The sequence below is a fragment of the Bos taurus genome, chromosome 19 (genome assembly GCF_002263795.3).
Source record: "Bos taurus isolate L1 Dominette 01449 registration number 42190680 breed Hereford chromosome 19, ARS-UCD2.0, whole genome shotgun sequence".
In the NCBI taxonomy this organism is placed as follows: Eukaryota; Metazoa; Chordata; class Mammalia; order Artiodactyla; family Bovidae; genus Bos; species Bos taurus.
The window spans coordinates 21,473,644-21,499,530 of NC_037346.1; the positions used below are offsets into that span (position 1 = coordinate 21,473,644).

Consider the following 25,887-nt stretch of genomic DNA (forward strand, 5'->3'; position numbering starts at 1 on the left):
TTATCAAGGTGTAATGGACATACAATAAACTGGACAAATTTGAAGTGTATAGTTTGGTGAGTTTCAACATATATGTGTACCCATGAAACATACATATTGTTTCAGTAGTTTCAACAGGGCAGAGTCGTTGTTTATCTTCCGCTGGACTGTAGTGAGTAAGGTGTTGTGAAACCTTGTGACTAAGCATATATTCAAACCCAGATGTCCTGGAGTAACTTTACTGACGCTTTATGTGATGTATTGAGAAATTCTAGCTCAAAGTAGTAGAGACTTTTAGAGCTGAAAATGAATGTATTGATCTAGTCCAACTCTATTGCTTTACAGGAAGTCAAGGCTTTAGTGGTGAAATAACTTGTGGGCGTCATTTATTTACCAAGCAGATATTTACTGAGCCTTTTCCACATCCTATATACCGTATTAAAGACACGGTGTGAACAAAACAAACAGTTCCTTCTCCTGGGGGTGAGGAAGTACTTTGGCCCCCAGAACCTTCACCTTCCTTGCCAGGATTGCTTCAGTATATCTAGCTACCTACGTGGGTGGCCTTGCTTCTCTCCATGTCTCTCAAACCTCAGGCTCCATCCAGGGAGTGACTATCCTAATAAGGCCTGTGAATAGTCGTTGTCTTCTGCTAAAGCCTGTTATTGTGACAGCCTAAGCTCTACCTATTCATGCAGCAGTCCTCTTTCTATTTTTTTTTTAAACCACAATGTGCTGATTTGTATGCCTTTTGTTTACCATTCTTTATTCTTTTCTTTCTTCATGGTTTTGAAGACATTATAAAAAAAAATCCTCTGATGGTTTAGTGTGTTTATTCTAAAGGAAACTTAATGAAACTGAATTATAGTTTCAGTCAACTTTAAGAATTGCCGTCTATCAACTGACAGGAATTTTTAAAAGGGCAAGTAACCACCCATAAAAAGAAGAGAGGTATGAAATGTGACCAGATAATGTGTCTGTAACTAATTCAGGTTTTGTGTGTGTGTGTATGTATGTGCGAATTTAAACTCCTTTGATCATGTGGGCAACCATTCTCTGCATAAAGTGGAGGTCTGACTGAGCAGCACTAATGTGCTCTAAATATTGAGGTATGTTTGGCTTGAAGTAGATTGCTGACAAAGGAAGGAGCATGGGGGAAATAAAACCAAGCTGTTTTGAACAGCATACAAGGTTAGATTTGGTCCAAAAATGGACTGAAAAGCTTATTCTTTTTTTTTTTTTTGAAAAGCTTATTCTTGAGTAGCATTTTCTGTGTCATTAAGCAGGGCATTATGTTATAATTCTTCTGTCATCAGAAAATTGGAATCTATATAAAATAAAAAAGAATCAAATAGACAGTCTAGAAATATAATATCTGATCTTAAGAAATAGACAAATCCATAATTACAGTAGGAGATTTTAAACATGCCTTTCTTAGTAATTTTTAGATCATGAAGACAAAAATATCAGTAAGGACACAGACGATTTAAATAACATAAACCAATCTGATCTAATAAACATGTACAAAATACTTCCTCATATTTAATTTTCCTGCAGTCTTTTTATAATCCAAAGTATATACAATAAGGAGTTTATCATTGGTCCCACTTAAGGTAGATGTGTCTAGTTCTGTTAGTGCTTTGTGTTACTTTGTTCTAAAGTATATATATTAAAAACAAGCATACTAAAACATACTAAACTTAAAGCATTCTTATGTCTTTGCTTATTTCACATTTTAATAGGATCAAGTCTGACACTTAGCCTTCTAGCCTTGTACACGTTTCTAGCCTTCTCTCCTACCTCTCACTCACCACTGAATGACTTGTGCTGTGCTGTGCTCAGTCATGTCTGGCTCTTTGCAGCCCCATGGACTGGTAGCCCACCAGGTTCCTCTGTCCATGGATTTTCCCAGGCAAGAATACTGGAGCAGGTTGCCATTTCCTACACCAGGAGAGCTTTCTGACCTAGGGATCGAACCTGCCTCTCCTGCATCTCCTGCACTGATAGGTGGATTTTTTACTACTGAGCCACCTGGGAAGCCCTGAGCTATTTGTCCTCCAAAATGTGAACCTTCAGGTACTGGGCTGCTGTCTGTCTGGTATGCATTTCTCCAGTTCAGCTGTAACCTCCTCTGAAAGATTTGGTACAGTAACTGTCACTCTGTTGCCTTCCTAGAGCTTTTTGTTTAACATCAGTAAAATGTTTATCTACTTCTGTTGTTAGTTTTTTGTATCTTCTGCTAGAGTGTGAATTCTTTGATAAGGATTTGCTGTGCTTAGTCACTCAGTCGCGTCCGACTCTTTGCAACTCCATGGACTGTATACAGTCTGCCAGGCTCCTCTGTCTGTGGAGATTCTCTGGGCTAGAATACTGGAGTGAGTTGCCATGCCCTCCAGGGAATCTTCCCAACCTAGGGATCGAACCCAGGTCTTGCACATCGCAGGTGGATTCTTTACTGTCTGAGCCACCAGGGAAGCCCAGGAATACTGGGCTAGGTAGCCTATCCCTTCTCCAGGGGAACTTCCCGACCCAGGAATCAAACTGGGGTCTCCTGCATTGCAGGCAGATTCTTTACCACCTGAATTACCGGGAAGCCCTTGATAAGGACAGTGTGGTGCTATTCATACAAAATGTATCACCAGGGAAAGAGTCCTACAGGAAGTGAGACTGGGCAGGTTTTTACAGTTATTTGGAATAAGATCTTTTTCTTTTGGACATAAGTGCTTTATCTAGAGGGATGCCATGGAATGAAAAGGGAGGATGAGATATATGAGAAATTGTGTGAGAAGAGTTGCAGAATTAACAGTGAGACAGTAGGACAGAGTATCTAGGCAGAGCAAGGCATAACTTTGAGACCTTGAGCCTGGATTAGTAAGAATGATCATGGAAATGGGAAAAAAAACTACTTGGAAGAAGTGTGTGTGTGTGTGTTTTCTCTTTAGATGGAAGAGGAGTGAAATTGGAGGTGGTACTGGATGTACCAGTTATAAGTACCTAGTGTACAGTTGGAAGATAGGCTCTGGGGCTTAGGAAAGAGGTCAAGATGATAAAGACATTTAGGAGTTATGAGACATGTGGAAAGCATATGTCAGTTAACTTGATTTTGAAAATTGAATTGATATTGTTTCCTGGCATCATTTAATTGCTTGGAGCCAGAAATTCAACTGAGGGGGGGAAAAAAAAAATATATATATATATATATATATGAACAGATGGATGCTTTTTCATCTCCGAAGTGAATATACTTCTGGCATTTTGTACTGGGATGTTTTCTTTAAGGAATGCCAACAGTTTAGATATTCTCACCCTGTTCATATGTTAAGAATACTATGGATAATCAAATGTGCATAAAGGACTTTTGGTCTTATCTGATTTTGTACATTAAGGAGCTTTTGTACGTTGGACCTCTTCCTTTTCTCTCTCTTTTAACCTGAGTGGCACCTCGTTTAAAAGGAAAGCAAAGTTGTAAAATGATACTCAAACAGGACATTTGCTTCTGTTTGAGTCACCAGTTTGCTTTAGCAAACTGAAGTATAGCCTCATATGAAAAAAATCTCACCTTTAGGAACAGCGTGCTTGTATATTTTGTAATGTAATAGACTTTCATGAAGATTGAGAACCAAATGCTAAATACCACTTTAGGATGTGGCCCCTAAATCTTCAGATACAGTGTCTAAAACTTAGATGTGTTTTTATTTTTTTAAAACACAGATGGTGGAAAATGAGAAAGTACTTAAAAAAAAAACAAACACTCTCTCTCTTTCCCTCCCCTTTTTGCTCTCCCTTCTTCCTATCCCTCTTGCCTTCCCCTCCCTCATTCTTTTTCTTTTCGTTTCCCTCTCCCTATAAAAGCTACCACCTCATCCTGGGCACCCTGGTTGTATTAACTTCAGCTCTGAAGTGCTTACCCCTCTGAAGTGGTACCAGAACGTGATAAGACACCCATACCCTTCCTTTGGTGGTTGGCCGCACCACCAAATCATTCCTGTGATGTCCCAGCAGACTCCCCAGAATCTCACCCTGCAGCCTCATCACATCACCATGGTGTCAACTCAACAGCCCATGGTCCCCCAGCAACCAATAGTGCCAGTCCCTGGCCAACACTCCATGAATCCAACCCAACAGCACCAGCCAAACTTTCCAGTGTTCATGCAGCAGCCCTTCTGGCCCCAGTCCATCCAGCCATAGCCTCACTAGCCCCCTGCCACCCCAGCTACCCGACCCAGCCCTTGCTGCCAGAGCCACCTTGCCCCCAGTGTTCCCCATGCAGCCTCTGTCCTCCATGTTTCCTGGCCTGCCTCTGGAAGCTTAGCCAGAAACAGACAAGACCAAACAGGAAGAAGTGGATTAAAAGATCAGAAAATGAATTACTTTCAGAATGACACAGGAACACAACAATTTGTTCCTGCCCTCACTTAGTAAATTCTGTAACTAAAAATAAGTACCATTGGCCAGTAAAATGTTTTTAAAATTAAAAAAAATCTTTCTCAGCCATTAAAAAGAATACATTTGAATCAGTTCTAATGAGGTGGATGAAACTGGAGCCTATTATACAAAGTGAAGTAAGCCAGAAAGAAAAGCACCAATACAGTATACTAACGCATATATATGGAATTTAGAAAGATGGTAACGATAACCCTGTATGCGAGACAGCAAAAGAGACACAGATGTATAGAACAGTCTTTTGGACTCTGTGGGAGAGGGCGAGGGTGGGATGACTTTGGAGAATGGCATTGAAACATGTATATTATCATATGTGAAACAAATCACCAGTCCAGGTTCGATGCATGATACAGGATGCTCAGGGCTGGTGCACTGGGATGACCCAGAGGTATGGTATGGGGAGGGAGGTGGGAGGGGGGTTCAGGATGGGGGACACATGTACACCCGTGGCAGATTCATGTCAATGTATGGCAAAACCACTACAATGTTGTAAAGTAATTAGCCTCCAATTAAAATAAATAAATTTATATTTTAAAAAAAATCTTAAAAAAGGAAAATGCGTTCAAAGAATTATGTGAGATAAAGTGTTGGCCAGGTTGGACAAAACTGAAAACAGATTCAGGACTGTGTACTTTAACTTTGTAGAATCATATCATTAGCAAATATATATTCAATGGGAGTGGTGAAGGAAATAGATTTTCATAAGATAAGTTGTTCAGAATACAAAGACCAAGTTCAGGTATGATTTGGTCAAAGCAAACTTGAATTTAAAGACCAGGAATATGGGAACATTTTTTCAAGGGCTCTCTGTTTTTTTCCATTCATTTGACCTAGATCTTTCACTTAAAATTTTGTATGACCATCATGCTCATTAGCTTTTAAAAATATCTCAAGGAGTGCAAAATTATCATTTAATAACTCATTATCTGTAAATAAGTTGTTAACAAAAGTAAAAATTATGAGAACTGCTCATGATCCTGTGAAGTAGTTTTATTAAAGAAATAACAGTAAGCTCCAAATTTAAATATAGAACAGAAATTGCTTATATTTACACATTCTAAAATACTTTTCCTAATGAAAAAAGAATACATTGCATTTTTTTTCTGTAAAAAATTTATGGGGTTTTTGTATCATACAGTTTGATACTTTATAGCTGGCCTACTGAAGGCAAGTTAAAAAAAAAAAAACAACTTGCTCTGTTTAAATTTCAACATTGTAGCATTGGTTGTATTTTTTTACATTGACTTTCTTAATGAGGCATTAGAGGGAGTCAGTTGAATGAATGATTGAATTTATTTAAATACCCTCTATCTCCTTAAAGCTAGACTTCTCTAGTGAAAACAGTAATAGGGATTGGTTCCATGATATGATAATGATGAACTGAGCATCTTAAAGCATATGAAGATTAGTGTGAGACAAATGGATTGAAGGAACTGAATGAGTATGAAGAGATCCTTTGATTTAGCCACCCATACAGTTAGTATTGATCACAATTTGTTGTAGTGCTGGACAGACTCCTAATGGTTACACTTTTCTTCTTTAGTATTGGTAAAGGAATGAAAACATAGGGTAGCAGTACATTGCATTCAATTTTTTCTACATAGAAAACTGGGTTGGTAGGTAGGCTTAAAAGCAAAACGTAACTTTTTGTCTTTCTTTGCCATTTCCCCTTGGGAGTAGAGGAAATAGTCTAAATCAGTGGTTTTCAAACTGGGTATATTTGGGGAGAAGGAAGAGAACAGTTAGTTTGGATAACTTTAAGGAAATAAATTTCCAGGTCTTCCATACCTATTCTTAATACTGGTCTGCCTGAGAAGGATGCTGGCAGTGGGGATTCAGTCTCACATCCTCTTCTCCCGCTTGACTGAAGAAAGGCATACTTTTCTGTCCATCTGAATCACACTATAGATTGAAGTTTTACAAACTTCCAGTGCACCAAAAATAGAAGGGACAATTTGGTGATTAATGGTATCATAAAAGCATCACTCAAACATCTCATTAAAAGATATATTTTCAGTAATTATTACTTAGGTTTATTTATCAAAATCTGTAATAAAACTGTGCCTTTATTGGTAAATTGTATACCAGTAGTTATTGTGCTAATTCTATCTAGAATTCAAAAATATAATAGGGCATTAAGGTAGTGGAAATTAAGTAAAGGAAATTAATAGAAATTTAAACATGCATACATATGTATTATTATAGATTGAAGTATTATAGGGTGATCAATGAAGGACTTTCAAGCATAAAAGTATATCCCATTTGAGTAGCAATCTGTAGAGCAAATGGAATGGAATAAAAGTTCAAGAAGAAAAAGGGAAGCTGTAAAATTCCTCCTGTTGAAGAAGAGTGTTCATACAAATTTTAAAAGCTGATTCTGGGAATCAAATCTCTATAGTATTTTATTTGGCTCCACCTAAAATAATAGTGTGAAATTTTATTTAAAAAATAAAAATTGGGACTTCCCTGGTGATCTAATAGTTAAAACACCAAACTGCCAATTCAGGGGGCACAGGTTCCATCCCTGGTCAGGGAACTAAGATCTTATATGCTGTGCAGCATAGCTAAAAGATAAAAAAAATAAATAAATAAATAAAAATTGACATTATGCAAGAAATCACATTGTTAGAAACTATTTAAATTTAAAATCAAATCTTTTAGATACCAACTTTAAAATATGTGGTGTTGAATGATTTCTCAGTTATTTTCTTATGAATAAAAAGTTTTAAGGTAATTAGTTTAGCTAGCCCCTTAAAAGACTAGTGGGTATTAGAGACTTGCTTATTTATGATTGTTAATAAGTAGGAAAAATAACAGATCCTTTATACTATTAGTAAAGTGCTTTATTGCTTCGAGGTATGCCTGTGGTGTGTGCTTCATTCCCAAAATAACATTTTTCTTTGACTGGATAAAGATAATGTTCTGATAACAGACATTTTGTCGTTTAGTCTACGTTGAGTCATATGACATATCAGCTTAAAAAATAAACAAATGTATTAACTGAATCTGACAGTAGCTGCAGCAGTCAGTAATGTCAGGCGTACCTGCAGATCAATGTTCTCTGTGACAGTGAATTTTGTATATGTAGGTTTTCTGTTAAGGAAAAAAAAAAAGACAATGAATCTGAACCAGCTACTTAGCTAAGATTACTTACTATGCAGTTTTTGATATTTAGTATTGGAAAAATTATGTGAAGTTTAACACAGATGGCAAATAATGCCTATTTGTGGCATCTCGCAAAAATTCTTAAATTATTCATTACTCAGTTAATATCTCCACTTGTTTCCAGCTTTTTAGATGAGTTTTTTTTTTTTTTTTAAGTAATTTTTAAACTAAAGCTTGAAGTTGGTGAATAAAGACTTTTTGATGTTCTAAAGGTGGGAGAGCTTTGTCATTTTTGTTTTGCAAACTAAAAGTTTGCTTCTTTTCTGACATTGACTCCTGTGGAGTTCTAAAGAGATAGATTATTCTAAAGAGATATATCACGGCTCACAAATTGCCTCCTGAGGATGGCTCATTATTATAGACTCAGAGGAAATGTGCTTAATTTTTATGAGGTTTCATTGAGAGAAGGGTATTTTGTAGATAGCTTTCTGTTATTGATTTCTATGGAATTCCATCATGTCAAAGAACGTATTTTGTATAATTTCAGTTCTTTTAAATTTATTAAGTTTGTTTTATGACTCAGGATGTGGTCTGTTTAAATGTTCCACATGTACTTGAATGTTTTCTGCTGTGGTTGGGTAGGATCTATGATAAATGTCATTTAGATCTGGTTAAGTGACACTTTTGCAGTTCTTATGTATCTCTTGCTGATTTTCTGTCTACTTTTTCTGTTGACTACTGAGAGAGGAATATTGAAGTCTGCGACTATAACTGTAGATTGACTCATCTCTTCTTTCAGTACTATCAGTTTTTGTCATGTGTTTTGAAGTTCTGTTGTTAGATGTCATATTTAGGATTGTTATATTGTCTTGGTGAATTGACTCTTTTAACATTATGTACTATCCCTCCTTGGATTTCCCTGGTGGCTCAGTGGTAAGGAATCCTCCTGCCAGTGCAGGAGATACGGGTTCAATCCCTGATTTGGGAAGATCCCTTGGAGAAGGAAATGGCAACCCATTCTAGTCTTCTTGCCTAGAAATCCCTATGCATAGAGGAGCCTGGCGTGCTATAGTCCGTGGGGTCACAAAGAGTCAGACATGACTTAATAACTGAACAATAACTATCCCTCCTTCTACCTGGTACTTTTCCTTGCTCAGAAGTCTACTTTAATCTTAATATAGCCATTCCATCTTTCTTTTATGTTTGCATTGTATATGTTTTCCATTGTTTTAACTTACCCATACCATTCTATTTAAAGTGAGCACATAGTTGGGACTTGTTTTTTTATTCAGTTTGACAGTTTTTTTTAGTTGGTGTATTTGCATCATTTACATTGAATGTAATTGTTTATATGTTTGGATTAAGCTCTGCTTTTTAATTATTTTTCTTTTTGTTCATCTGTTTCTTATTCCTTTGTTTCCTCTTTCCTGCCTTCCATTGTATTGTATGGATGTTTATTATATACTTTTAACTATAGTATTTTTTACTGTATTTCTTTGTAAAGTTTGTTTTGGTGGTTGCTCTGGGAATTACAGTTTACGTAATTTTTTACAGTTCTACCTAGAAGTAGTAGTTTACTGCCTCAAGAAGAACATACAAATCTTGCCACCATGCCCTTTATCTTCCCCCACTTTATGTTGCAGTTGTGGTTTATGTATTATATCTATAAACTCCCACCAGGCAGTGTTATACATTTTGCTTTCAAATGTTACACATAGTTTTGAAAACTTAAGAGGAAAAAATAGTTTATTATATTTATCCAAATATTTTCCATTTCTCTTCTTTCATTCCTGAAGTTCCAAGGTTTTCTCTGCTATCATTTCTCTTCTACCCAGAAAACCTTCTTGAGCATTTCTTTTAAAACAGATCTGGCTGTGGGGGATTCTTTTAGCTTTCCATCACAGACAATATCTATTTCCGCCTTCGTTCCTAAAGGATATTTTCCTTGGATATAAAACTCCGGGTTCTGGATTGACTATTCTTTAAAAAAATTTTGTGTGTGTGTCATTGCCTTCTGGCTTTCATGGCTTCTGATGAGAAATTCACAGTCATTTAAATTGTCTTCCTATATAAATGTATCATTTTTCACTGACGACTTTCAAGATTGTTCCCATTGTCTTTGGATTTCAGTACTTTGTGACATATCTAGATGTGAATTTCTCCTGTTTGAGATTTTCTAAGCTTCTTGAAACTCTTGATAACTTCTTGATACTCTTGCATGGAGAATCCCATGAATGGAGGAGCCTGGTGGGCTGCAGTCCATGGGGTCGCGACTGAGCGACTTCACTTTCACTTTTCACTTTCATGCATTGGAGAAGGAAATGGCAACCCACTCCAGTGTTCTTGCCTGGAGAATCCCAGGGATGGCAGAGCCTGGTGGGCTGCCGTCTATGGGGTCGCACAGAGTCGGACACGATTGAAGTGACACTGCAAGCTTCTTGAAATATAAATTTTTGTCTTTTGCCAGATTTGGGAAGTTTTCAGCCATTGTTTCTTCTACTTTTTTTTTTTTTTTTTTTTCAGCATGGCACTCTTTTTTCCTCCCCTTTTGAGATTCTAGTAAGAAGAATATTAGACATTTTGATACTGTTCCTAAAACTCTATTCTTTTACTTTATTTTTTTTCTGTTGTTCAGATTAGGTAATTTCTATTTATTTGTCTTCAAATTGACTCCCCTTTGTCATTTCTATTCTTTGTTGAACTCATCCAGTAAATTTTAAAATTTGGTTATATTTTTTACTTCTGAAATCTATTTTTTTAACCTCTTCTGTCTGTTTCTTTTATTTCATTTCAAGACTGTTTAGTCTTACCTCTTTAATATTTACCTGGCTATAATAATTACCTTAAGGTTAGTCTGATAATCCCCATACCTGGTTCATCTTGGAGTTGGTGTGCATTATTTTTTCCTTGCAAGCTGTTGATATTTGACTAGTTCTTTAAATGTCAAATAATTTAGATTATATTCTGGACATTTTGAATCATATATTATAAGATTGGAGCCTTGTTTAAACCCTATAAAAATGGTAACTTTTTGTTTATTCATTCTGGTAGTGAATGACCCACTTAGGTTCAGTTGCAAGTTTTTACTTGCCTTCAGTAGGCTGTGATTCCAATGTCAATTCAGTTTTCAACACCTTTGTCCTGCCTGTTCAGACCTGTCCTGTGCGAGTACCACCCAGGGAGCAGTGGTCTGCTGTGTAGATCAGTTCTCAGTGACTTTGGTATGCTGTTCAGGGTCAGACCCTCACATGCGCAATTCAGAGTTGAGCTCAGGAGTTCACAGAAAACTTTATAGGATCCCTTTTTTGATCTCTGTCCTGTCTACAGTCACTTCTAAGGTCTCCCAAAATAGATCACGAATAAAGATACCTTAGGGTGTTAACTGTCATTAGTTGTCAGGGAAATACAGGTTGGAACCACCATGAGATAGCACTATCCACCTGCCAGGATGCTTATAACTACAAAAGGCTGACCAGTTGGTTGAGCAACTTGTTAGCTAAGGGTGGAGAGCAACTGGAACATATATCTTGATGTGGGAATGTGATACAGTACAGCCACTTTGGAAAACAGCTTCTTGTGAAGTTAAATTTTCACTTACCACATGATCCAGCCACACCTCTCCTAGGTATTTACCCTAAAGACATGAAATAATTTGTCCATGTTAAGACTTAGGCACAGTTTTATTCATAATTACCTAAAGCTAAACCAAGTCAAATACCCACCACATAGTGATTGAATAAACAAATAAACAAACAAATAGAGGGCTTCCCTGATTGCTCAGCCATAAGTAATCCGCCTGCAATGCAGGAGATGCAGGTTTGATCCCTGGGTCCAGGAGATACCCTGGAGAAGGAAATGGGAGCCCACTCCAGTACTCTTGCCTGAGAAAGTCTATAAACAGAGGAACCTGGTGGGGCTACAATCCATGGGGTCACAAAAGAGAGGACATGGCTTAGCCACTAAACGATAACTACATCCGTACAATGGGGTCTTCAGTAATGAAAAGGAGAATTTCTATGAGAATGGTAATAGAGACTTTAATTGCCAAATATTACAATGTATTATTTTGTAACTCTGCATTCAAATGGGTATATCTTTCCTTTTCTCCTTTGCCTTTTGCTTCTCTTCTTTTCATAGCCATTTGTAAGGCATCCTCAGATAACCGTTTTGTCTTTTTGCATTTCTGGGGATGGTCTTGATCACTGCCTCCTATACACAGTGTCACAAACCTCTGTTCATAGTTCTTCAGGCACTCTGTCTGTCAGATCTAACCCCTTGAATCTATTTGTCACTTCCACTGTATAGTCTGGAGAAAAGGAGAAAAGGAAAGATATACCCATTTGAATGCAGAGTTCCAAAGAATAGCAAGGAGAGATAAGAAAGCCTTCCTCAGTGATCAATGCAAAGAAATAGAGGAAAATAATAGAATGGGAAAGACTAGAGATCTCTTTAAGAAAATTAGAGGTACCAAGGGAACTTTTCACGCAAAGATGGGCACAATAAAGGACAGAAATGGTATGGACCTAACAGAAGCCGAAGATATTAAGAAGAGGTGGCAAGAATACACAGAACTATACAAAAAAGATTTTCACAACCCAGATAATCATGATGGTGTGATCACTCACCTAGAGCCAGACATCCTGGAATGCAAAGTCAGGTGGGCCTTAGGAAGCATCACTATGAACAAAGCTAGTGGAGGTGATGGAATTCCAGTTGAGCTATTTCAAATCCTAAAAGCTGATGCTATGAAAGTGCTGTACTCAGTATACCAGCAAATTTGGAAAACTCAGCAGTGGCCACAGGACTGGAAAAGGTCAGTTTTCATTCCAATCCCAAAGAAAGGCAATGCCAAAGAAAGCTCAAACCACCGCACAATTGCACTCATCTCACACACTAGCAAAGTAATGCTCAAAATTCTCCAAGCCAGGCTTCAACAGTATGTGAACCGTGAACTTCCAGATGTTCAAGCTGGTTTTAGAAAAGGCAGAGGAACCAGAGATCAAATTGCCAACACCCATTGGATCATTGAAAAATCAAGAGAGTTCCAGAAAAACATCTATTTCTGCTTTTATTGACCATGCCAAAGCCTTTGTGTGGATTGCAACAAACTGGAAAATTCTGAAAGAGATGGGAATATGAGACCATGTGACCTGCCTCCTGAGAAATCTGTATGCAGGTCAAGAAGCAAGAGTTAGAACTGGACATGGAACAACAGACTGGTTCCAAATTGGGAAAGGAGTACGTCAAGGCTGTGTATTGTCACCCTGCTTATTTAACTTATATGCAGAGTACATCATGAGACATGCTGGACTGGATGAAGCACAAGCTGGAATCAAGATTGCCAGGAGGAATATCAATAACCTCAGATATGCAGATGACACCACCCTTATGGCAGAAAGTGAAGAAGAACTAAAGAGCCTCTTGATGAAAGTGAAAGAGGAGAGTGAAAAAGTTGGCTTAAAACTCAACATTCAGAAAAGTAAGATCATGGCATCCAGCCCCATCACTTCATGGCAAATAGATGGGGAAACAATGGAAACAGTGACAGACTTTATTTTGGGCGGCTCCAAAATCACTGCGGATGGTGACTGCAGCCATTAAATTAAAAGATGCTTGCTCCTTGGAAGAAAAGTTATGACCAACCTAGACAGCTTATTAAAAAGCAGAGACATTACTTTGCCAGCAAAGGTCCATGTAGTCAGAGCTATGGTTTTTCCTGTGGTCATATATGGATGTGAGAGTTGAACTATAAAGAAAGCTGAGTGCTGAAGAATTGATGTTTTTGAACTGTGGTGTTAGAGAAGACTCTTGAGAGTCCCTTGGATAGCAAGGAGATCCAACCAGTCCATCCTAAAGGAGATCAGTCCTGAATATTCATTGGAAGGAGTAATGCTGAAGCTGAAACTCCAATACTTTGCCCACTTGATGCAAAAAACTAACTCACTGGAAAAGACCCTGATGCTGGGAAAGATTGAAGGTGAGAGGAGAAAGGGATGACAGAGGATGAGATGGTTGGATGGCATCACCAACTCAATGGACGTGAGTTTGAGCAAACTCCAGGAATTGGTGATGGACAGGGAGGCCTGGCGTGCTGCAGTCCATGGGATCACAAGGAGTCGGACATGACTGAGCGACTGAACTGAACAATGTGTTATAAAACCGTGCTTACTAAATCGGTGTAATTAAGATATCAAAATAAATTGACCAGCAGAACAAAATAGAAAGCATAGTAACAGAAACAAAAGCATTTGGGATATAATTAATGACATTTAAAACAATGGGGAAAGAATTATAGGGATAACTGGATAACTTTGAGACAAAAATATAGGTGACATTTACCTCAGATCATACCAAATAAAGTCTTAAGTCCATATAGAACATGATGTAAAAATGTAGCCATAAACAAAACCAGAAGCCAACAAGTATTTTTATACTCAGAATGAGAAAAGCCTTTCTAGACAGCAAAGTATTATGAAGCCATAAAAGGAAAAGAATGATAAATTTAGCTACCTAAAAATTGTAAAATATCTCTTGATTAAACAACTGCCTTAAAAAAAAGTAAAAAGTAAAAAAAAAAAAAAGGATAAAAATAAAGGCATAGAGAATATATCTGGGTAACAATTTAGCATATGTGTATAAAATCTTTAAAATAGGCTTGACCTTAACACAGAAATTCATGTAACTTTGTCTTCTTGTTGCTCTTAGCTGCTGCTGCTGCTGCTAAGTCGCTTCAGTCGTATCCGACTCTGTGCGACCCCATAGATGGCAGCCCACCAGGCTCCCTCGTCCCTGGAATTCTCCAGGCAAGAACACTGGAGTGGGTTGCCATTTCCTTCTCCAATGCATGAAAGTGAAAAACTGCTCTTAGCTAGTATTTCTTAAATTGCTGCTGAAGAAAGACAGTTAAGGGGTTAACAAAAGAATGCCAGGATGAAGCCTGGTGATTATAGTGTTATAAGAGTCTCCTTCACTGCCTTCTGGCATAATTAAAGTGTGAGTTGACTGTGTTTGCAATTTAATATAGCTATTAAGTTCTTTTTTCCTTAGATGAGAATAATTTTTCCCTATTATGTTTTACATATGCAGAAAAACAGATTAGTTCACACTTGTATTGCTCTGAAATTATTTTTAGTGTTCTGTGTTTGTTTTCCTCAAGACTCTACTCTCTGGAATGGAAATATGTCTTCTATTTATACATCCCTGTAATCTTAGTTTGATGACTTACACACAGTGACCATTGTACTGTGACCAATATAGTAGTAAATATTGGAGATTAATAAATATGATTTATGATGAATAGCATACATATGTCCACATATGTACATGCAAGTCAGAGTTGACTGAAAGTGACTAACGTCACTAAATGACTAGGTGTGACTGGTGAGTGAAAGTGTTAGTCGCTCAGTCGAGTCTGACTCTTTACGACCCCATGGACTGTTGCCCACCAGGCTCCTCTGTGCATGAGATTCTCCAGGCAAGAACACTGGAGTGGGTAGCCATTCCCTTCTCCAGGGGATCTTCCTGACCCAGGGATCAAACCCAGGTCTCGTGCATTGCAGGCAGATTCTCTACTGTCTGAACCACCAGGGAAGCCCTAAAATATGACTGGTAGGGAGATGAAAAATCATCCTTTCACCTTTTCTGCCAGACCCAAAGTGAGTGCCAAGATGCTGGGAGATAAGAGAAAACCGGAGATGGATAGCTTGCCTTCTAAGAAAAAAAGGTTAAGACAAAGTTACCAGGCTTGTAGTGATGGTAAACCTGCTCATGTCTTTTAGGAAGACAGTCTATTTGACATATCCACATGGATGGTCAATGAGAATCTCAAATTTAATGCATTCAAAATAGAAATCTTAATTTCTCACTGTCCTAGCCTTCTTACTTTCATTACTTCAACAAATATTTATTGAAGGAATACCATGTGCCTGGTACTGTTCTAGTGCTTGGACTATCTGTCAATGAGTATAACAAATATCTCTGCCCTTATGTTGCTTATAATCTAGCAAAGAGAAACAGACAATAAATAATAAACATAATAGGTAAAATTTAAAGTCCTATAGAACAAAAAAGGGTGAGAGGAATTGTGAGTGCTTGTGAGATGGGCTTGGGGACAGTGATGGGGAGAAGTGACTAGAAACTAAGTGGGGAGATCAGGGTGAACCTCATTGTCAAGTTGAAATTGGAGCAAAGAGCTGAAGGTGAGGGAATGAGTCAAGTAGGGATATCTGGGGGAAGAGCACTCCAGGCAAAGGGAATAGCTAGAGCAAAGACCCAAAGTCAGGAGGTACCTAGTGTATCCAGTGAACAGCGGGGTGGCCAGCGTGGCTGGTGCAGCGAGATGATGATGGGGAGAGTGTAAAAGGTGGTGAGAGAGGGAAGGGAGTGGTAGTAGACAAATGATGCAGCGCCTTAGGCTTTGGCTTTTAGTCTAAACGCAACAGGAAGTCATTGTATAGGGGAACAACCTCTGGCTTACATTTTTGCAGAATTACTCTGGCATCTCTGGAGAGAAGAACACAGAAATGCTAGGGCAGGAACAGGGAGACCTCTTAAGAGTAATTGCAGAAGTCCTGGTGGAGAAAGGATCATGGCTTATATCAGGGCGGCAGCAGTAGAGTTGAGAAATCTTTGGATTCTGGATATATCTTCAAGTTACAACTAGCATGGTTTCCAGATGCTTTAGATGTGAGATGTGACTCCAAGGCTTTTGACCCTGAGTAACTAGATTCCTCCAGTGCTGTTGACCATCGTGGGAGAGACTGCAGGTGGAGCAGGTTTAGGGACGATGAGTCTGTTGTTAGGTTTGTGATACCCAAGTAGAGATATTGAATAGGCCATTGGATGGACAAGTCTGGATTCTGGAAAGAGGTGTAGGTTGGACATAGAAGTTTGAGAATTGTCAGCCTGTAGATAATATTAAGCCCCGTGGGGCTGCATGAGACACCAAGGGAATAGGTAAAGTAAGAGAAGAGGACCAAAGACAAAGCCTTGGGCTTGCCACATCTGTTTCCTTTGTTCTCCTTCATCCTCTCAGTTAATGACAATAATGACACTGTCTCCCTAGTTTCTCAAGCCAAAAATCAAGAAGTCATCCTTCATTCCTTTTAAACAAATCTTTTCTCACACCCAGATCTCTCTGCTTCATCTCCTTTACCAGCAACCTAGTTGAAGCCATCATTCTCTTCTAATTCATCTCTCTGCTTTTCTTTTTGTTCCTCTACCACCATTTTTCACCCAGCAGTCAGAATGATCTTTTAAAAAGGCAGTTCAGATTATATCACACCTCTGCTCAAAAACCTCTGATGTTCTGTGCAGCAAGGGAAACAATCAATAGTGAAAAGGCAGCCTACTGAAAAATATTTGCAAACTGTTTATCAGATCAGATCAGATCAGTCGCTCAGTCATGTCTGACTCTTTGCGACCCCATGAATCACAGCACGCCAGGCCTCCCTGTCCATCACCAACTCCCGGAGTTCACTCAGACTCATGTCCATCGAGTCAGTGATGCCATCCAGCCATCTCATCCTCTGTTGTCTCCTTCTCCTCCTGCCCCCAGTCCCTCCCAGCATCAGAGTCGTTTCCAGTGAGTCAACTCTTCGCATGAGGTGGCCAAAGTACTGGAGTTTCAGCTTTAACATCATTCCTTCCAAAGAAATCACAGGGCTGATCTCCTTCAGAATGGACTGGTTGGATCTCCTTGCAGTCCAAGGGACTCTCAAGAGTCTTCTCCAACACCACAGTTCAAAAGCATCAATTCTTTGGCGCTCAGCCTTCTTCACAGTCCAACTCTCACATCCATACATGGCCACAGGAAAAACCATAGCCTTGACTGGATGGACCTTTGTTGGCAAAGTAATGTCTCTGCTTTTGAATATGCTATCTAGGTTGGTCATAACTTTCCTTCCAAGGAGTAAGCGTCTTTTAATGTCATGGCTGCAGTCACCATCTGTAGTGATTTTGGAGCCCCCCAAAATAAAGTCTGACACTGTTTCCACTGTTTCCCCATCTATTTCCCATGAAGTGGTGGGACCAGATGCCATGATCTTCGTTTTCTGAATGTTGAGCTTTAAGCCAACTTTTTCACTCTCCACTTTCACTTTCATCGAGAGGCTTTTGAGTTCCTCTTCACTTTCTGCCATAAGGGTGGTGTCATCTGCATATCTGAGGTTATTGATATTTCTCCCAGCAATCTTGATTCCAGTTTGTGTTTCTTCCAGCCCAGCGTTTCTCATGATATACTCTGCATATAAGTTAAATAAACAGGGTGACAATATGACAATATACAGCCTTGACGAACTCCTTTTCCTATTTGGAACCAGTCTGTTGTTCCATGTCCAGTTCTAACTGTTGCTTCCTGACCTGCATACAAATTTCTCAAGAGGCAGATCAGGCGGTCTGGTATTCCCATCTCTTTCAGAATTTTCCACAGTTTACTGTGATCCACACAGTCAAAGGCTTTGGCATAGTCAATAAAGCAGAAATAGATGTTTTTCTGGAACTCTCTTGCTTTTTCCATGATCCAGTGGATGTTAGCAATTTGATCTCTGGTTCCTCTGCCTTTTCTAAAACCAGCTTGAACATCAGGAAGTTCACGGTTCACATATTGCTGAAGTCTGGCTTGGAGAATTTTGAGCATTACTTTGCTAGTGTGTGAGATGAGTGCAATTGTGCGGTGGTTTGAGCTTTCTTTGGCATTGCCTTTCTTTGGGATTGGAATGAAAACTGACCTTTTCCAGTCCTGTGGCCACTGCTGAGTTTTCCAAATTTGCTGGCATATTGAGTGCAGCACTTTCACAGCATCATCTTTCAGGATTTGGAATAGCTCAACTGGAATTCCATCACCTCCACTAGCTTTGTTCATAGTGATGCTTTCTAAGGCCCACTTGACTTCACATTCCAGGATGTCTGGCTCTAGGTCAGTGATCACACCATTGTGATTATCTGGGTCGTGAAGATCTTTTTTGTACAGTTCTTTTGTGTATTCTTGCCACCTCTTCTTAATATCTTCTGCTTCTGTTAGGTCCATACCATTTTCTGTCCTTTATCAAGCCCATCTTTGCATGAAATGTTCCTTTAGTATCTCTGATTTTCTTGAAGAGATCCCTAGTCTTTCCCATTCTGTTGTTTTCCTCTATTTCTTTGCATTGATCGCTAAAGAAGGCTTTCTTATCTCTTCTTGCTGTTCTTTGGAACTCTGCATTCAGATGTTTATATCTTTCCTTTTCTCCTTTGCTTTTCGCTTCTCTTCTTTGCACAGCTATTTGTAAGGCCTCCCCAGACAGCCATTTTGCTTTTTTGCATTTCTTTTCTATGGGAATGGTCTTGATCCCTGTCTCCTATACAATGTCACGAACCTCATTCCATAGTTCATCAGGCACTCTATCAGATCTAGTCCCTTAAATCTATTTCTCACTTCCACTGTATAATCATAAGGGATTTGATTTAGGTCATACCTGAATGGTCTAGTGGTTTTCCCTACTTTCTTCAATTTAAGTCTGAATTTGGCAATAAGGAGGTCATGGTCTGAGCCACAGTCAGCTCCTGGTCTTGTTTTTGCTGATTGTATAGAGCTTCTCCATCTTTGGCTGCAAAGAATATAATCAATCTGATTTCGGTATTGACCATCTGGTGATGTCCATGTATAGAGTCTTCTCTTGTGTTGTTGGAAGAGGGTGTTTGTTATGACCAGTGCATTTTCTTGGCAAAACTCTATTAGTCTTTGCCCTGCTTCATTCTGTATTCCAAGACCAAATTTGCCTGTTACTCCAGGTGTTTCTTAACTTCCTACTTTTGCATTCCAGTCCTCTATAATGAAAAGGACATCTTTTTTTGGGTGTTAGTTCTAAAAGGTCTTGTAGGTCTTCATAGAACCATTCAACTTCAGCTTCTTCAGCGTTACTGGTTGGGGCATAGACTTGGATTACTGTGATATTGAATGGTTTGCCTTGGAAACAAACAGAGATCATTCTGTCGTTTTTGAGATTGCATCCAAGTACTGCATTTTGGACTCTCTTTTTGACCATGATGGCCACTCCATTTCTTCTGAGGGATTCCTGCCCGCAGTAGTAGATATAATGGTCATCTGAGTTAAATTCACCCATTCCAGTCCATTTCAGTTCACTGATTCCTAGAATGTTGACATTCACTCTTGCCATCTCTTGTTTGACCACTTCCAATTTGCTTTGATTCATGGACCTGACATTCCAGGTTCCTATGCAATATTGCTTTTTATAGCATCGGACCTTGCTTCTATCACCAGGGGTTAATATTCAGAATACAACTCAACAGAAAACAAGTAATCTGATTAGTAAATGGACAAAGGACTTGACTACACATTTTTTTTAAAATCAATGACCAGCACACATATGAAAAGATGCTTAATATCATTATCAGGGAGAAACAAATCAAAACCACAAAGAGATATCACCTTCTACCTCTTAAGATGATCACTATTAAAAAAAAAAAAAAAGCCGAATTAAAATAGCAAGTTTGATGGAGTTGTGTAGAATTTCAATTCCTTTGCACAGTTGGTAGGAATATAAAATAGTGCAGTTGCTATGGAAAACAGTATGGAGCTTCCTCAAAAAGTTAAAAATAGAATTACCGTATGATTCAACAATCTCACTTAAGGGTATAAATACAAAAGAACTGGAAAAAGGACCTTGAAAACTTGTACACCCATGTTCACTGCAGTGTTATTCACAGTTGCCAAGAAGCTACCTCAATGTTTATTGACAGATGAATGAAGAAAATGTGGTACTTACATCCAGTGAAATGTTATTCAGCCTGAAAAAGGAAGGCAATTACATCTGATAAAGGACTATTATCTAAAATATATTCAAAAACTCTGATAGCTCAGTTGGTAAGGAACCCGCCTGCATTGGAGGAGACCCCGGTTTGATTCCTGGGTTGGGAAGATCTGCTGGAGAAGAGATAGGCTACCCACTCCAGTATTTTGGGGCTTCCTTTGTGGCTCAGCTGGTAAAGAATCCTCCTGCAATGCAGGAGACCTCGGTTTGATCCCTGGGTTGGAAAGATCCCCTGGAGAAAGGAAAGGCTACCCACTCCAGTTTTCTGGCCTGGAGAATTCCACAGACTGTATAGTCCATGGAGTCGTAAAGAGTCAGACAGGACTGAGCAACTTTCACTTTCACTTAAGACTCAACACTAATAAAACAACAACTTCATTTAAAAATGGGCCAGAAACCTCCAGACATCTCACCAACAGATATACAGATGGCAAATAAACATGAAAAGATTCCACATCATATGTCAACAGGGAAATGTAAATTAAAACAAGTTACCGCTACACACCTATCAGAAAGGCCGTACATAGTCCAGAACACTGACAACAGCAAATGCTTGTGAAGAGGTGGAGCAACAGGAACTCTCATGCATTATTGATGGGAGTGCAAAATGGTACAACCATTTTGGAAGATAGTAATAGATTTTACTACTTTGTCTCTGCTTTCTTTACTTTTGCCTCTCTACTAATGTTGTAAGTGGTTGATCTACTATCTTTTCCATATGTTTGTCTCTGCCATTGAGATTTGTTTCTTTTATCATTTTCTTATTTCTAGTTGTGACCTTTTCTGCTTGGAGAAGTCCCTTTAACGTTTCTTGAAGGGCTGGTTTATTGGTGATAAACTCCTTTAGCTTTTGTTTGTCTGTCAAAGTCTTTATCACTCCTTCAGATGATAACCTTGCTGGGTATTCTTGGTTGTATTTTTTTTCAGCACTTTGAATATATCATGTCATTCCCTACTGGCCTGCTAAGTTTCTGCTGAAAAGTCAGCTGATAGTCTTATGGGAGTTTCCTTGTATATAATTAGTTGTTTCTCCTTTTGATGCTTTTATGAATCTCTTTATATTTAATTTTTGGCATTTTAAATATAATGTTTCTCGGTGTGCACCTCTTTGAGTTCACCTTGTTTGAGACTGTCTGTGCTTCCTGGACTGGATGTCTGTTTCTTTCCACTGGTTGGGGAAGTTCTCAGTTACTATTTCTTCAAATAAGTTCTCTTTTTTGTCTTTCTTCTCCTCTGGGACACTATACTGTAAATGTTAGTATGATTGATGCTGTCCCAGAGGTCATTTAAACTGTCCTCACTTGTCTTTCCTGTTCAGCTTGGGTGATTTTTCTCTACTCTGTCTTCCAGATCACTGATCTAGTATTCTATATCATCTAATCTACTGTTGATTCCCTCTACTGTATTTTTTTTTTTTTTTTGCCATCATCTTTTTTTTAAAAACATTTTATTTATTTTTAATGGAAGGATAATTGCTCTACAATATTGTGTTGGTTTCTGCCATACATCGGTATGAATCAGCCATAGGTATACACATGTGCCCTCCCCCTTGAACCTCTCTCCACTTCCCACACGATCCCACCCCTCTAGGTTGTCACAGAGCTCCGATTGAACTGCCTGGGTCATATAGCAAATTCCCACTGCCTTTCTATTTTACATATGGTAGTATATGTGTTTCCATGCTGCTCTGCCCATTTTCCACCCTCTCCTTCCTCGCCCACCACCATGTCTACCTGTCTGTTCTCTACGTCTGCATCTCCATTGCTGCCCTGCCAATAGGTTCATTAGCACCATTTTTTTGGACTCCATATATATGTATTAGTTTATGATATTTATTTTTCTCTTTATAACTTTCTTCACTCTGTATAATAGGCTCTAGATTCATCTACATCATTAGAACTGACTCAAATGTGTTCCTTTTTTATGGCTGAGTAATATTCCATTGTATATATACAATTTTAAAAGTTTAAAAATAATATTCCATTGTATATAATACTGTTGATTCCCTCTAGTGTATTTTTCATTTTATTTATTGTATTCTTCAGCCCTAGTTGGTCCTTTTTTATATTTTCTAACTCTTTGTTGAAGTTTTCACCGTGTTCATCCATTCTTCAGTGAACATCTTTATGATCCTTACCTTTAACTCTTTATCAGGTAGATTACTTATCTCCATTTCATTTAGGTCTTCTTCTGAGGTTTTGTCTTAGTCTTTCGTGTGGAGCACATTCCTCTGTCTCCTCATTTTGCCTGATTTTCTGTGTTGATTTCTTTGTGTAAAGTAAGTCTGTATGTCTCCCAATCTTAGAGAAGTCCTATGGGCTCAGCAGCATGCTCCCCTCTGGCTACCTAAACCAGACACTTGATGGGTGTTCCCTATGTGGGCTGCTTGTTCCTTTCAGTTGTGGCAGGGCCAACTGCTTGGGCACACTGGTGCTGATGCTCAGCATTGTTTGACCACTGGTGGGTGAGGCAGGCCTCCAGCTCTAACAGACTCAAGGGAAGATTCCAAAATGGAGCCCATCTCAGCATGATAGAGTGAAATCACAAAAATAGCTACAACTAGCATCTCAGTCCCCTAGAGGAGTCCCCGCTGCCTCCTGCCTCTCTAGGAGGCTCTCTAAGATCAGCAGGTGTGTCTGATTCAGATGCCTTTCAAACTGTTGCCTCTGTACTGGGACTTGAAGCGAGTGTATTTTTGCATGCACCCTTAGGAGCAGAGTCTTGACTTCCTACAACTCTTTGATGCTCCTGTACATAAGCCCCACTGGTTTTCAAGCCAGACTTTTTGGAGGTTTGTCTTCCTAATGCGGGACCCTGGGCTGGGGATCCTGGTGTTGGTCTTGGACTCCTTGCTCCCAAGGGGTGACTGCCACAATGCTGATAGTCTTCCTGCTAGTGAGTCATTACTCCAGGGATGTGGGTTCTCACTAGAGCATCTGTGCATCTTCCATACCCATTTTATTGTGGTTCCTTCTTTATATCTTTAGTTGTGGAAAATATTTTCTGCTCTTCATCAGGTTGTTTTCCAAGATAGTTGTTCTGTAAGTTGTTTTGCCTATGTGAGGTTGAGAGCTCAGGATCTTTCTACTCTACCTTAAAAAAAAATTTTTTTTTTAAATTTATTTGACTGCATCAGGTCTTAGTTGGCGGGATCTTTGTTATGTCATGTGAGATATTTCATTGTGGTGCACAGAGTCTCTAGTTACGATGTGTGGGCTTCAGTAGTTATGGCACTCAGGTTTAGTTGCTCTGCGGCCTGTGGGATCTTAGTTTCTCAACCAGGGATTGAACTCTTGTCCCCTGCATTGCAAGGTGAATTCTTAACCACTGGATCACCAGGGAAGTCCCTCTACAATACCATTTTGATTCAGACTCTTATTGTCACCTTTGTGGTACAGAAGAGTACAGTTAGAATAGTAGGCCCTTAACATCAGTAACCTCAAATATGCAGATGACACCACCCTTATGGCAGAAAGTGAAGAGGAACTAAAAAGCCTCTTGATGAAAATGAAAGAGGAGAGTGAAAAAGTTGGCTTAAAGCTCAACATTCAGAAAAGTAAGATCATGGCATCTGGTCCCATCACTTCATGGCAAATAGATGGGGAAACAGTGGAAACAATGTCAGACTTTATTTTTTGGGGCTCCAAAATCACTGCAGATGGTTACTGCAGCCATGAAATTAAAAGATGCTTACTCCTTGGAAGAAAAGTTATGACCAACCTAGATAGCATATTGAAAAGCAGAGACATTACTTTGCCAACAAAGGTCCATCTAGTCAAGGCTATGGTTTTTCCAGTGGTCATGTATGGATGTGAGAGTTGGACTGTGAAGAAAGCTGAGCGCCAAAGAGTTGATGCTTTTGAACTGTGGTGTTGGAGAAGACTCTTGAGAGTCCCTTGGACTGCAAGGAGATCCAACCAGTCCATTCTAAAGGAGATCAGTCCTGGGTGTTCTTTGGAAGGAATGATGCTAAAGCTGAAACTCCAGTACTTTGGCCACCTCATGCGAAGAGTTGACTCATTGGAAAAGACTCTGATGCTGGGAGGGACTGGGGGCAGGAGGAGAAGGGGATGACAGAGGATGAGATGGCTGGATGGCATCACTGACTCGATGGATGTGAGTCTGAGTGAACTCCAGGAGATGGTGACGGACAGGGAGGCCTGGCGTGCTGCGATTCATGGGGTCGCAAAGAGTCAGACACGACTGAGTGACTGAACTGAACTGAATAATGTTTTGACATGAATGACCTTCATAACTTAAAGATCACTTGAGTATCTTTCATATTCATTCTGTCAGAAATCTTAACCTCTCTGTGCCTTACTTCTCACATCTGTAAAATGGGTGAAATAGCAATACCCGCATCATAAAGTTGTTGTAAAGACTAAATGTTAATATGCGTAAAGGTCATAGAACAGAGCTGGTTTGCAGGGAAGAACCAATTCTGACTCCTTGTCGAAACTGTTTCTTTGACTTGCTTTTTGTTGCTTTTGTTATTATAACATACATACTGACCTGCCTCAAAGGACCCTGTCCCTCTTTCTGACTGTTAAACTAAAGTGCCAGGCTTCCCAGTGGTTAAGAATCCCAAAGCAAAGGACACTGGTTTGATCCCTGATCCAGGAAGATCCCACATGCCCTGGAGCAACTAAGCCTGTGCACCACTCCTGAGCCAGCACTCACTCTAGAGCCCATGAACCACAGCTCCTGAGCCCACATTCCATAGCTGCTGAAGTCCAGGTGCCTGTAGCCCGTGCTCCACAACAAGAGAAGCCACTGCAATGAAAAGCCTGGGCGCTGCAACAAAGAGTAGCCCCTGCCCACTGCAACTAGCAAAGGCACATGCGCAGCACAGCCAAAAAATAAAAATAAATACATGAATAAAATCTCAAACTTAAAAAAAACACAAAAAACCCAAAGTGCCTTTGTTCAGCTCTGACCCTGTCAGATAATCTGACCCTGTCCACAGAAATTAACATATCCCTTTCACTGGCTGGCCCATTCCTAGAGATACTTTGCAAGACTGATGGCCCTTTTTAAAAACTTTACTTCCTCACTGCCTGTGCCTCTTTATTGTGCCTTTTGACTTTAGTTCCTCACCACTTCTCTGGTTCTGTAAGAGAACCTGGCATCCAGACCCCAGCAAGATGGTTATTTTGAGACAGTCTGCCATCTTCTCTGTCTGCCAGCTTTTCAAATAAAGTTGTCTTCCTTGCCTCAACAATGTGGCAGAGGGAGCAGAGGGAGCTTGGACTCAGTAACACTGGCATATAGTAAACATTCAAATATAGAGCTGTTATCATTATTACTGTTATTATTAATTGTTATATTCATGCTCTTTATAGCTTTTACCTGTCAGTCAGACACATTTCCTTTATATATATTCCTTTCCAGTGTGTATTCCTTTTACCTTCCTTGTTAGTCTCCTCTGTAATTCAAGAGCCTTCTCTGATTTCAAACTACTTAATGAAAGAGAGTTTATATAAGCAGAGATGGCTTTGGTCTTTTTGAGAGTAGAATCCTGAGAATAAACTTACTTTTTCTTCCATGTTTC

The 25,887-nt window shown here is 39.2% G+C and overlaps 1 protein-coding gene and 1 pseudogene across 1 annotated transcript in view; both read left to right on the forward strand.

Moving 5' to 3' along the window:
- CPD (carboxypeptidase D) overlaps nucleotides 1–25,887 on the forward strand; it is a 72,054-nt gene that overhangs the window by 8,995 nt on the left and 37,172 nt on the right. The window lies entirely within an intron of this gene.
- LOC101907623 (amelogenin, X isoform-like) lies at nucleotides 1,431–25,883 on the forward strand (annotated as a pseudogene).